The 12273-nt window shown below is 40.1% G+C and overlaps 1 protein-coding gene across 4 annotated transcripts in view; it reads right to left on the reverse strand.

The window, feature by feature from the left end:
• The window catches only part of TLK2 (tousled like kinase 2), a 117584-nt gene that overhangs the window by 49964 nt on the left and 55347 nt on the right, over positions 1-12273 (reverse strand). The gene's annotated exons all lie outside the window — the stretch shown is intronic.

Genomic DNA, 12273 nt, shown 5'->3' on the forward strand with positions numbered 1-12273 from the left:
AAACAACGTGCATACCCTGTAAGTAGCAGAGCTGAGATTAGAGTCAGGTCTAGGAGAGTCCAAATAACTGAAAATGTTCTCTACACTTTCTGCAATGTGGCAAATGTAACCTTTTCTTACTGATTAAGGTCCATCATTATGAATTTCAAGTGTTATATGCACAATGCTAAGAGCTTTATCTCCTTCAGTTATCATTAGATTGCTCTTACAATCTTCTTTGAAAATCTGTTTCCTTATAAATATGGCTGTTTGAACTGTATTTATAGTAAGAACCAAATAAGAATCACATAATTGACTAAAAGGTTCTTCTTCTACAAATTTTAGATTTTGGTATATGGGCTTTGCTAAAATGCTTTCTTTAAAAAATATATATATATATGTGTTTACTAATTTTTTTAAGAGAAACATCAATGTGAGAAACTTTTATCAGCTGCCTCCTGCACACCCCCTACTGGGGATCGAACCTGCAACCTGGGCCTGTGCCCTGACCAAGAATCAAACTGGGACCTCTCAGTCCATAGGACAATGAATGCTCAATCCACTGAGACACACTGGCCAGGCTAAAATGCTTTTTACATGTGCTCATTTCTGATTCTAAGTTTTCTTCCAGCAAACGAAGGGTGCTAGAATGTGATTCAGTGGGATATTTCCAAATCAAAGGTTTCTGTAAAAATATATGTATAAATAAATAGCCTAATGATAGAAAAAGCCCTCTCTTCCTGGTTCTGTGGTAAACATTAGAAATGCAAAACTAGAAAACAAAGAGAACTCAGTCTCCCAACATGTCCATAATTACCACATCATGTTCTAGGGAAACGAGAACAGAAGTTGCTGGCATTGCTTAGTGGGCCACTGCACTTATAACTTTAGTCCAACCCCTACCTCATAAAACATTCTCCCTAGACTTCTGTATTCTTTGTTGCTTTTGTAAAAATATTGGCTTCTAATTCATGATGACAGGCTGGATCCCCCGAAGTCCTACTGATATTCAGAGAAATTAAAAAATGAAATCGTAACAACACTAAGACAGAGGGAAAGTCAAGGTCAGAAAAATTTTTGTTTTCCCATGGCTGTTCTCCTTCAGGGAAGGCTCATAGGCAGCAGACATGGTGCCCTGCCAAAATGGCACAATCCTGTAGGCTCCCTTCCACAAGTACTGGCAGCAACATGTCGCCATGTGGTCTAACCAGCGCAGAAGATCTGCAGATGCAAGCCCAGTTAGCCAAAGCAGACAGCATCAACCCCGAGCCCGGCCCCAAACCATGCATCTTGACCCATCTGGTCCATGGTGAGGAACCACAGGGGCTTCAGCTTGGACAAGTAAAGGGTGGCCAGCACCCACAAAAAGGTGGCCCAGACCATTTGGATCTGGATGGTGGAACAAGTCCACCAAGTCCCTGCAGGCCAATGTGCAGTGACTGAAAAAGAACTGCTCCAAGTTCATACTCTTCCCCAAGAAGCCTCCAAGAAGGGAGGCAGTTCTGCTGAACTCAAGTTGGTCACCCAGCTGACAGGACCAGTCATGCCTATACGAAATGTCTACAAGGAGAAAGCCAGGGTCATCATGAAAGAGGAGAACTTCAAGATCTTTGCCAGTCCTCACATGGCGCACGCCTATGTCCGGCTCTTTGGCATCCAGGCAAAAAGTGCCAAGGAAGCTGCAGAACAGAATGTTAAAGAGAAAAAATAAAGTGCTATTGGCAATTTATGATAAAAAAGAAAAAGAATTTTTAACTAAATGTGTAAGAGACAGCCTAGTGGTTGGAAACAGATAAAGAAAGTGAAATAAAAAATTGACAGCTTAAAACATCAGTAGTGCCTGGCCAGTGTCAACCCATGCACTAATAGGTCACTGGTTCGATTCCCCGTCGGGGCACATGCCCAGGATGTGGCCCTAATCCCCAGTGTGAGCCTGCAGGAGGCGGCCAATCAATATTCTCTCTCATCGTTGTTTCTATTTCTCTCTCTCCTTTCCTCTCTAAAATCAATAAAGAAAAAATATATTAAAATAAATCAGCAGTAAAAAAGGTTGGGTCTTTCCAAGGGAGCTTCTGCAAAGCTCCATGCTAAGATTTACATTTACAAAAAACCAAGAGTGACCCACTGGACAATTATCATACCTTTAAAACCTATATGGTCCAATAGGGTCCCTCTCTTGATCCCCACCCTTGCATACTGAGGGGTCTAGATACTATGGCTTCTGACCCCAGGATAAAGCATAAGAATACGTCTCTTAGGTAAGAATAAAATTTAAAACAAATGTGTAAATATTTTAAAAAATAAATTAACTGGGTCCAGGTGAGGTCTCCTGAAATGAATATTGCAGTTTAAGAAAAAAAAGCAAAAAGCCCAGCCAGTGTGGCTCAATGGATTGACCATCATCCCATGGACTGAGAGGTGCTGGTTCAATTCCCGATTAGGACACATGTCTGGCTTTTGGCTTCAATCCCCAGTAGAGGGCATGGAGGAGGTGGCCAATTGATGTTTCTATCTCTCCCTTCCTCTCTTTCTAAGAGAATCAATAAAAACATTTTTTTTAAAAAAGAAAAAATAAAGAAAGAATAGTACCCATGGCCTTCTACAACTGATATAATGGAGGAAGAAACAGAATTCACTGCAAAGAGTGAAATGCCTTCCTTATTTTGATGCTTGTAGAGGAGTAGGTCTTTCTGCCCAGAATTTACCAGACACTTAGAGAGAAATCAGAGTTAGCCCCCTGGCCATTATGAGGGAAGGGCTATCAGGTAAGCAGTACTAGGCTACTACAGAGAAAAATCAATGCCAGCAATCTGTATTAATCACCCTAATCCTTCATTCAACTAAAGCTAAATATACATTTTCAAGAAAACCAACAGCACAAAAGGGAATATCCAACATGAAAAAACAAAAATCTAATTCAGGAGAAAACAGATAATAAAAACTTTAAAAATAAAATATGTTCAGCCTTGGCTGGTGTGGCCCAGTTGGTTGAATGTTGTCCCGTGCACCAAAAGGTTGCCAGCTCAATTCTCAGTCAGGGCACATACCTGGGTTTTGAGTTCGAGCTCCAGTTGGGGCATGTACTGAAGGCAACTGTCAATGTTTCTCTCACATACTGCTGCTGGGTTTGTAAAACAGTGCCCCTCCTTTGGAAAACAGTTTGGCAGTTCCTCAAAAATGGTTACCATATGACCCAGCAATTCCACTTTTTCGTATAGAACCCCCAAAAAATGAAAACATATACATATCCAAAAACTTGTACATGAATGTTGACAGCAATATTATTTCTAATAACCCAGAAACGGTAACAACCCAAATGTCCATCAACTGATGAAAGGATAAATAAAGCTGTGACCAAGTGAGCACCAAAAAGAGTGATTATATTTACTGATATAAATCCATAATGATTTATCAAAGAGGAAAAATTTATTTGTCAACATTTGATACAGCTATTACTCCTTATTTTAAAAAATTAAAAGTTTATTTAAATAATTTAAATTGGAAATTACAAGGAAAAAACTAAGCATTTAGCCTGCCTTTCTAGAAGAACTATGTTGGTATAACCCGACAGGCTCAGATTGTGAGGAAAGTTCTACTTTACATAATAGACACTAATGCCCAGCCAATGTGGCTCAGTGGTTGAGCGTGGATCCACGCACCAACAGGTGGCTGGTTCGATTCCCAGTCAGGGCACATGTCCACGTTGTGGGGCTGATCCCCAGTGGGAGGTATACAGGAGGCGACCAATCAGTGTTCTCTCTCATCAATGTTTCTCTCTCTCTCTCTAATCAATAAAGAAGGAAAAAAGAATAGATACTAATAAAAGGTAAGTATGATGATGTTAATTTGGCTAATAGGAAAATGTTAATATTTTTTAGAAAGACCTGTTGAGTTACTTAGAGACAGGTGATCAAGACTTCTGAAATGCACTTTAAAATACTTCAGCATATGCCCTGACTGGTTTGGCTCAGCAGTTAGAGCGTCGGCCCTCGGACCAATGAGTCACAGGTTCGATTCTGGTCAAGGGCATGTACCTCGGTTGGAGTTCGTCCCCAGCCCAGGTTGGGGTCATGCAGGAGGCAACCAGTCAATATGTCCCTCTCACATCGATGCTTCTTTTTTTTTCTCCTCCTCCCTTCCTCCCTCCCGCCATCCCACTCTATCTGAAAAAAATAAAAATAAAACATAATATTTCAGCATAGCCCTAGCCAGTGTGGCTCAGTGGTTACAGCATGAGCCCTCACACCAAAGGGTCTTGGGCTAGATTCCTGGCCAAGGGCATGTACCTGGGTCACAAGTTAGATCCCGAGCCCCAGTTGGGGCGGGGCTTGTAAGGGAGGTAACGAGTTGATGTGTCTCTCTCACATTGATGTTTCTCTCTCTCTGCCTCCACCCACATTCCTCCTTTCCACTCTCTCTAAAAATCAATGGAAAAAATATCCTCCAGTGAGGATTAACAAAAAACAAACACTTCAGCATTTAAAAAAAGCAAACTACATCTACATTTTTAAAAATCAAGCTTTTAAGAACATTTTGTAAAATATTCAAAGATATAACTTTCAAGGAAATAATAATAATAAAAAAAAGATCCAAGTCATGGGTATGCAATGTAGGCATGGTAACTATACTGCACTTAGAATTTGCTAAGAAAGTTGTTGAGAATTTTCACAATGAAAAGAACGTTTGTAACTATGTATGGTGACAGATGTTGACTAGACTTTTTGTGGTGGTCATTTTGAATATATAAATAGAATCATTATGTTGTACACCTAAAACTAATATAATGTAAAAATAAAACTAATATAATGTTATATGTCAATTGTACCTCAGTTTTTAAGAAGAAATAAAAGTCTATAGATTAATAAAAGAAATCCTGTAATATTTTTGTTTGAATTTATTTGCTATGTTTTAAAGTGCTTGGGTACTATTATCTTTTCATTTTATTAATGTTTCATGGTAAATTATGGTTTCTCAGTGGAAAAGCTTAGAAATGACTGGGTAAAGAATGTGCTTAATCAATGAGGAAAAAATGAATAAATGTCCACTGCAATTTGTTTTTGAAAACTACTTGCAATATTTCTTTAATAGTTGATTCAATTTGTGCTTTTAAAAAAAAAACATAATTTCATACTTAGAGAAAGGTTGCATGAATTGTACAAATATTTACTGAATTTACTCCCTCAGATTCCCCAAATATTGACATTGTACTACATTTACTTATTTGCTTTGTTCTCAATTTTTCTGAATTGTTTAAAAGAAAAAAAATCCAGTAGACCTTGACAACTAGAACTGTCTCATTCACTCAAAACTAACTCAGTGACTAACAACTGTTTTCTTCTTAGTGAACCCAATAAAACCATTTGGTTTTGCAATGCCTAATAATAAAACAACCATAATATTATAAATGCTCCTTATGTGTTTTCAAATTTTAGAATAATTTATAAAGCAGAAAATAATTATAGTTAAAAAATAAAATATCACACACTTATAATGTAACAATAACTAAAAAAAATTAAAGATCAGAAAGAAAGCTGGGTGATAGTTATGAGTATGTTAAATGCATCTTTTATATATAATGGGTATAATAAATAGATCTTATTTAAAGTTGATTAAGTAACAGATATATGTTTTGAAGTTAAAATGGTAAACAGTAGGAAACCTAAAACACAAACTTAACAGTGGTCATCTCTCTGAGGGGTGCAAAAGAAAGAATTTTACTCTTTCATCACTTCAATTTTTTGTGGGCCATTTATGTGTAGTACTATTTTTACAATTAGAAAATCAGTGCTTATAATTCTAAAAAGACAAAAGTTATACTTTAAAACATATAATTATGTAACAATATATATAACATTTAAAGGATGAAACATAATATTCTAGCCCTGACCATGTGGCTCAGTTGGTATGAGCCTTGTCCCATACACCAAAACACTGTGGTTTTGATTCCTGGTCAGGGCCCATAAGGGAGACAACTGATTGATGTTTCTCTCACATCGATGTTTTTCTCTCTCTCCCTTCCTCTAAAAATCAATGAAAACATATCCCCAGATGAGGATTAAAAGGAAAAAAAAAACCAACATAATATATTTTATCAATATATATCTAGAGATATTTCATCATCAGCATAGATCGAACTCATTTCTTTTGTTAACTGTATAGCATTCTATTGTATATATGTATCATATTATATTTAACTACTCCCTATGTAAAGGATGCATTTATTAACTCATGCAACATATAATTACGAGTGTCTATTACAGCAACTCCCGTTCTGGCACCGAAGATAAAAAAGTGAACAAAGCAAAGTCCTTGACCTGATAAAAACTTATATTCCAGTGGGATGGGGGGGAGGGGGATAGAGAATGGGGGAGTCAGCCAAAAAAGTAATTTATATAGCAAGTCAGCTGGCGATAAGACTAAGAATACAAACAAAGTAGAGAATGGGAGCTACATAATGTGTGGGGTGGGCAAGGAGGAGGTGCTGTTTTATACAGCATAGCTAGGGTAGACCTTTTCAACAGGGTAAATAATTAAAAAAAAATTTTTTTTATTGATTTTAGAGAGAGAGAAAGGGCAAGGGAGAGAGAGATAGAAACACTGATGAGAGAGAACATCGGATGGCCACCTCCTGCATGCCCCCCACTGGGGATTTAGCCCACAACCTGAACAAGTGCCCTGATTGGGAATTGAAATGGAAACCCCTTGGTGCATGGGTCAACACTCAACCACTGAGCCACTCCAGTCAGGCTCTGATAGGGTAAATTTAAGCATAGACTAGAGAGAACTGAGGGAACAAGGCACGCTGGTATCTGGGAAAAAAAATGTTAAGGCAAGTATGAAGGCCCTGAGGTAAGCATGCCAAGTAGTATTTGAGGAAGTAAGGTAGCCAGTGTGGATGCAACCAGGGGAGGAAAGGAGATAGTATGTAGTTAAGAGATGTCAGAGCCTTATGTGCCATTTTAAGCACTTCTGAGCAGGCGCATGACATGACTGGACTTATGTTTCAATAGAATCACTCTGATCTGTTCAGAACAAATTAAAAAGAAATAAAGGTAGAAGCAGAGTCCAGTTAGGCTACTGCCATAACCTCAGTGGGAGGCAATGGTTTAGAATTGAGCGGAAGTGGTGAAGTGGGTTAGGAGTGGTAGGATTCTGAATGTATAATGAAGGTAAAATCACTAAGATTTGATGGATTGGATTGAGGTATAAAGAAAAGAGACAAGAACGACTCCAAGGTTTTTAAACAATTAGGAGATAGTAGACAATTATTATTATTATTATTATTTTCATCCTCACCTGAGGACATTTTTCCATTTTTTGTACAGATAGAGTGGGAGGGAGAGAGAGGGAGAGAGAGAGAGAGAGAAACATCGATGTGAAAGTGACACATCGAGTGGCTGCCACCCGCACGACCGACCAGGGCCGGGGACAAACTGCAACCGAGGTACATGCCCTTAGCGGGAACCGAACCCGGGTCTCTCCGGACCGCAGGCCGACGCTCTAACCGCTGAGCCAAACCAGCCAGGGCAGTAGACAATTATTGAAATGTGGCAGGCTGTAGGAGAAATGGGTTCAGAGTTAGAGGAAAAAATGAAGAATTCAGTTTTGGACATGTTAAATTTAATATGCTTATTAGACATGAAGAGAAGATGACTACATACATAGATTTGGAATTTAGGACAGGGCTCTGAGCTGGAGATATAAACTTGGAAGTCTTCTCCATATGGGAGATAATTAGAGCAAAGGAAGGAAATGACAAACGAATCTAAAGACTGAGCCCTGCAGTACTCCAATATTTAGAGATCCAGGAAATGAAAAAGAACCAAAAGATTGGAAGACCAGAGAATAGCCTGTGCTTGGAGAAGGCAGTGATCATTGTGACTAATGAATTACAATGGGTACGTTCTGAGAACTGATCACTGGATTTAGCAATGTGGAAGTCACCGATTTGATTCTAAGTTCCTTTAAACACTGGCGGACAGAAATTGCTTCCAGATTTTTGCAATTATAAACAATAAACACCTTTGTGTAATTCTATGGGAATGGGATTTCTGGACCCAAGAATATGTAAACTTAACACTGAGATACATTCTCAACTTGTCCAAATGACTGTACCAATTGACAGTCACTATAGAACTTCCTGTGTGTCTAAACTATCACCTATACTGAGAATTATCAAACTTATTAAACCTTACCCATTTAATAGGTCAAAATGTTATCTTGTTTTATTCTGCATTTCTCTATGGCTGAAGTTAAGTATTTTTTTCATGTTGTCAGTTTTTTTTTTTATCCTCACCTGAGGACATTTTTCTGCATTTATCTTCAGATAGAGTGGGAAGGAGAGAGGAAGGGAGAGAGAGAGAAACATCAATGTGAGAGAGACACACCAAGTGGTTGCCACCCACACGACCCCAACGGGGCTGGGGACAAACTGCAACCGAGGTACGAGGAACCAAACCCAGGCCTCTCTGGTCTGCAGGCCAACGCTCTAACCGCTGAGCCAAACCAGCAGGGCTTGTCAGTTGTTTTCCTGTAAAACTGCTTGTGGCCTTTGCCTATTTTTTTTTTTTTTTTTTAGAAAACTGCTTGTCTTTATTGATTCACAACATTTGTGGTATATCAATGTTAACTCTTTTGCTTTTCTCTTATATCCTGGCTGGACTGCAGAGAAACAGGACTGTACCAAAGCAGTTAGGCCTTTGGTTTTCATACTGTTTATGTGTCCCTTCTTCACACATCATTTTGTTAAATCCTCTCTGCCACATCTCTTCCACATAAGAACAATCTGGCTACAGCATCTGCAACTGCTCTGACAGGCTGAGTGTACCTGCTGATAGGACTGAGTAGGTGGTTGTCCTGCACATGCCTGCCCCCATCCCCAGCCCCCAACGCCTGCATGCCCATACCTTTTATGGGATGCTTACATTAGGGAAATGAGTTCTTGCTTACTGAAATCCTGTGTATTTAACTATATGCCTGTCACATAGGGGCCATTCAAGAAATATTTGTGGAATGAACAAAGAGAGCTTCTCCTCAACTGAAACAAAGGTAGTTTTTAAAGCAATAAAAAACACAAGGACAAATAACCCCCTGATTATCCAAGATGTTGCCTGGGAAAGTTAGATCTAAGTTGAAGATTTAACAAACATCAGCAAATCGTAAACACACAATGAAATATATATAAACACAGACAGACACATTCTTGAAACTAATACTATAGAGAACTATTGCATACTCATACAAACTATTTCACACTGCTGTCAGGCCCACACACAATATTATATCAGTCAATTCTCCCATTTTATGCCATGTTTCCTTTGCCACTCAGGGATAAAAATGTCACACAAGACAATTCTCCATTCCTTTGATGATTAAAAAGTTCTGCAAGTTCTTTTTTTTTGATCTTCACCTGAGGATATTTTTCTATTTATCTTCAGATAGAGTGGGAGGGAGAAAAAGGGAGAGAGAGATAAACATCGACGTGAGAGGGACACATCGACTGGTTGCCTCCCGCATGACCCCAACCAGGGCCGGGGACAAATTGCAACCGAGGTATGTGCCCTTGGCGGCAAATGAACCAAGACTCATTGGTCCGAGGGCCAATGTTTCACAGCTGAGCCAAACTAGCTAAGGCTGCAAGTTCTTTAAAAGTTGTATTATCTTCCCAGCCAGTGCACTCAGTGGACTGAGTGTCGTCCCAAGGAATGAGAGGTCCCTGTTTGATTCCGTTAGGGTATATGCCTAGCTTGCAGGCTCGATCCCTAGTGGAGGGGGTGTGCAGGAGGCAGCCGATTGATGTTTCTCTCTCACACTGATGTTTCTGTCTTCCCCTCTCTCTAAAAAAATCAATAAAAATATATTTAAAAAAAAAGTTGAATTATCTGCCCTGGCCAGTTTTGCTCCATGTTTAAAGTATCAGCCACTGACCAAAGGGTTGAGGGTTCCATTACTGGTCAAGGGCACATACTTGGGTTGCAGGTTTGATCCCTGGCCCATGTTGGGGTGTGTGCAGGAGGCAACTAATCAATGTGTCTCTCACATCAATATTTCTCCCCCTCTCTCCCTTCCTCCTTCCTTCTCTCCTACTCTTTCTAAAAATCAATGGGCCTGGCTGGTGTGGTTCAGTGGATTGAACATTGTCCCGTGGACTAAGAGGTCCCAGTTTGATTACCAGTCAGGGCACATGCCTGGGTTGTGGGTTCAGTCCCCAGTAGAGGGCACGCAGGATGCAGCGATCGATGTTTCTCTCTCACATTGGTGTTTCTATTTCTCCCTACCTCTCTCTCTAAAAAAGTCAATAAAAACATATTTTTAAAAAATCGCCCTGGCCAGTTTGGCTCAGCGGTTGGAGCACCAGCCTGCAGTCTGGAGAGACCCAGGTTCAGTTCCCACTAGGGGCACGTACCTTGGTTGCAGTTTGTCCCCAGCCCTGGTTGGGTCGTGTGGGTGGCAACCACTCAATGTGTCCCTTTCACGTCGATGTTTCTCTCTCTCTCTCTCCCCCTCCCACTCTCTCTGAACAAAAAAAATGGAAAAATGTTCTCGGGTGAGAATAAAAAAAATAAAAAAATCAATGGAAAAAATATACTTGGGTGAGGATTAACAACAAAAACAAGTTGTATTTATCTCTTTCTTGAGGGAAAGCAATAATAACTGTAAGAAAGTAATCCAAACAATGCACAATTCCCTAATTATTTTATTTTTATTTCTTTTCCTAAGACACCTACCATTTTCATGGCAATTTTTTTTTAACCTGCTTTTATTTATTTATTTATTTTTATATAGAGGAAAGTAGGGAGGAAGGATGGGAGGGAGGGAGAGAAAGAGAGAAACACTGATGTGAGTGAGACACATCAATCGGTTGCCTCCCGCATGACCCCAACCAGGGTAAGGGATTGAACCCACAACTGAGGTACGTGCCCTTGACTGGGAATCAAACCCAAGACTTTTTGGTCCACGGGCCAACGTTTTAATTGCTGAGCCAAACTGGCCAGGGCTTCATGACCTTCCCCCCGCCCCTTTATTGATTTTAGAAAGAGAAGAAGGGAGACGGAGAGAGAGATAGAAACATCGATGAGAGAGAATATCAACTGGCTGCCTCCTGCATGCCGCCCCACTAGGGATTTGGCCCACAATGTGGGCATGTGCCCTGACAGGGAATCAAACTGGTGATCTCTTGGTGCGTAGGTCGATGCTCAACCACTGACCCACACCAGCCAGGCTATGGCCATTTTTTAATACAATTGCATGTGGATGAATGACTCAGAGTCCACAGGGCCAATAAAGAAGAAAATTAGCCCTGGCCAGTTTTGCTCAGTGGTTAGAGCATCGACCTGCAGTCCAGAGAGACCCAGGTTTATTTCCTGCTAAGGGCGTGTACCTCGGTTACAGTTTGTCCACGGCCCTGGTTGGTGGTGTGGGTGGCAGCCACTTGATGTGTCCCTTTCACATAGATGTTTTTCTCTCTCTCTCTTCCTCTCTCCCTCCCACTCTGTCTGAACAAAAAATGGAAAAATGTGCTCGGGTGAGGACTTTAAAAAAAAGAAGAAAATTAGAGCCCCTGGCTGGTGTTGCTCCGTGGTTAGAGCCTCATCCGATGCACCGAACGTTCGAGGGCTTGATACCTGGCCCAGTCAGGGTAAGTACGGGAGGCAACCAATTGATATATAACCAATTGACATCTCTCTCTCACACTGATGTTGCGTGCTCTCACGCTCGCTCTCTCTCGCTCTCTCTCCCTCCCTCCCTTCCACTCTCTCTAAATTTCAATAAAAAAAATATATCCTTGGGTGAGGATTAACCAAAAAAGAAGAAGAAACTTCGATGATAAATGAAGAAATAAACTAGTAAGAGGGAAACACACCTACATCAACGGTGACTTTAGCTCTGAAAATTGCCCCTAAAAATGGAAGAATAGGGCAATGGAGCTTTCTCTTGCTTTATATACCATTCTGGCCACAAACACTTGGTAGGTCCCAGAAACCAAGAAAGTAGAAACTTTTCAGTCAAACTGCATTATAATTTGACAAGTAACAGAGGGGTCAAACTTTCAAGTTCTTGTTCTTCAAAGAGGGAGAAAGAAGCAAGCTGAAAAGAGCAAACAAGTAACCAAATATTCCTGGAAAAACTAATGATATGAACACCCTGAAGAGATGAGAGAAGGCAAGCGTGTAGGTCACCCAAATACCAGAGGCAAAATGACTGGTAAGCATGCTATGGAATGCCTGACTACATGCTTAAATTTTACTGACTTAAATACTGTTTATTTATTTATTTAAAAAAAATTTTTTTTCC

Source organism: Molossus molossus, unplaced genomic scaffold, assembly GCF_014108415.1.
Source record: "Molossus molossus isolate mMolMol1 unplaced genomic scaffold, mMolMol1.p scaffold_m16_p_19, whole genome shotgun sequence".
NCBI classification, from domain to species: domain Eukaryota; kingdom Metazoa; phylum Chordata; class Mammalia; order Chiroptera; family Molossidae; genus Molossus; species Molossus molossus.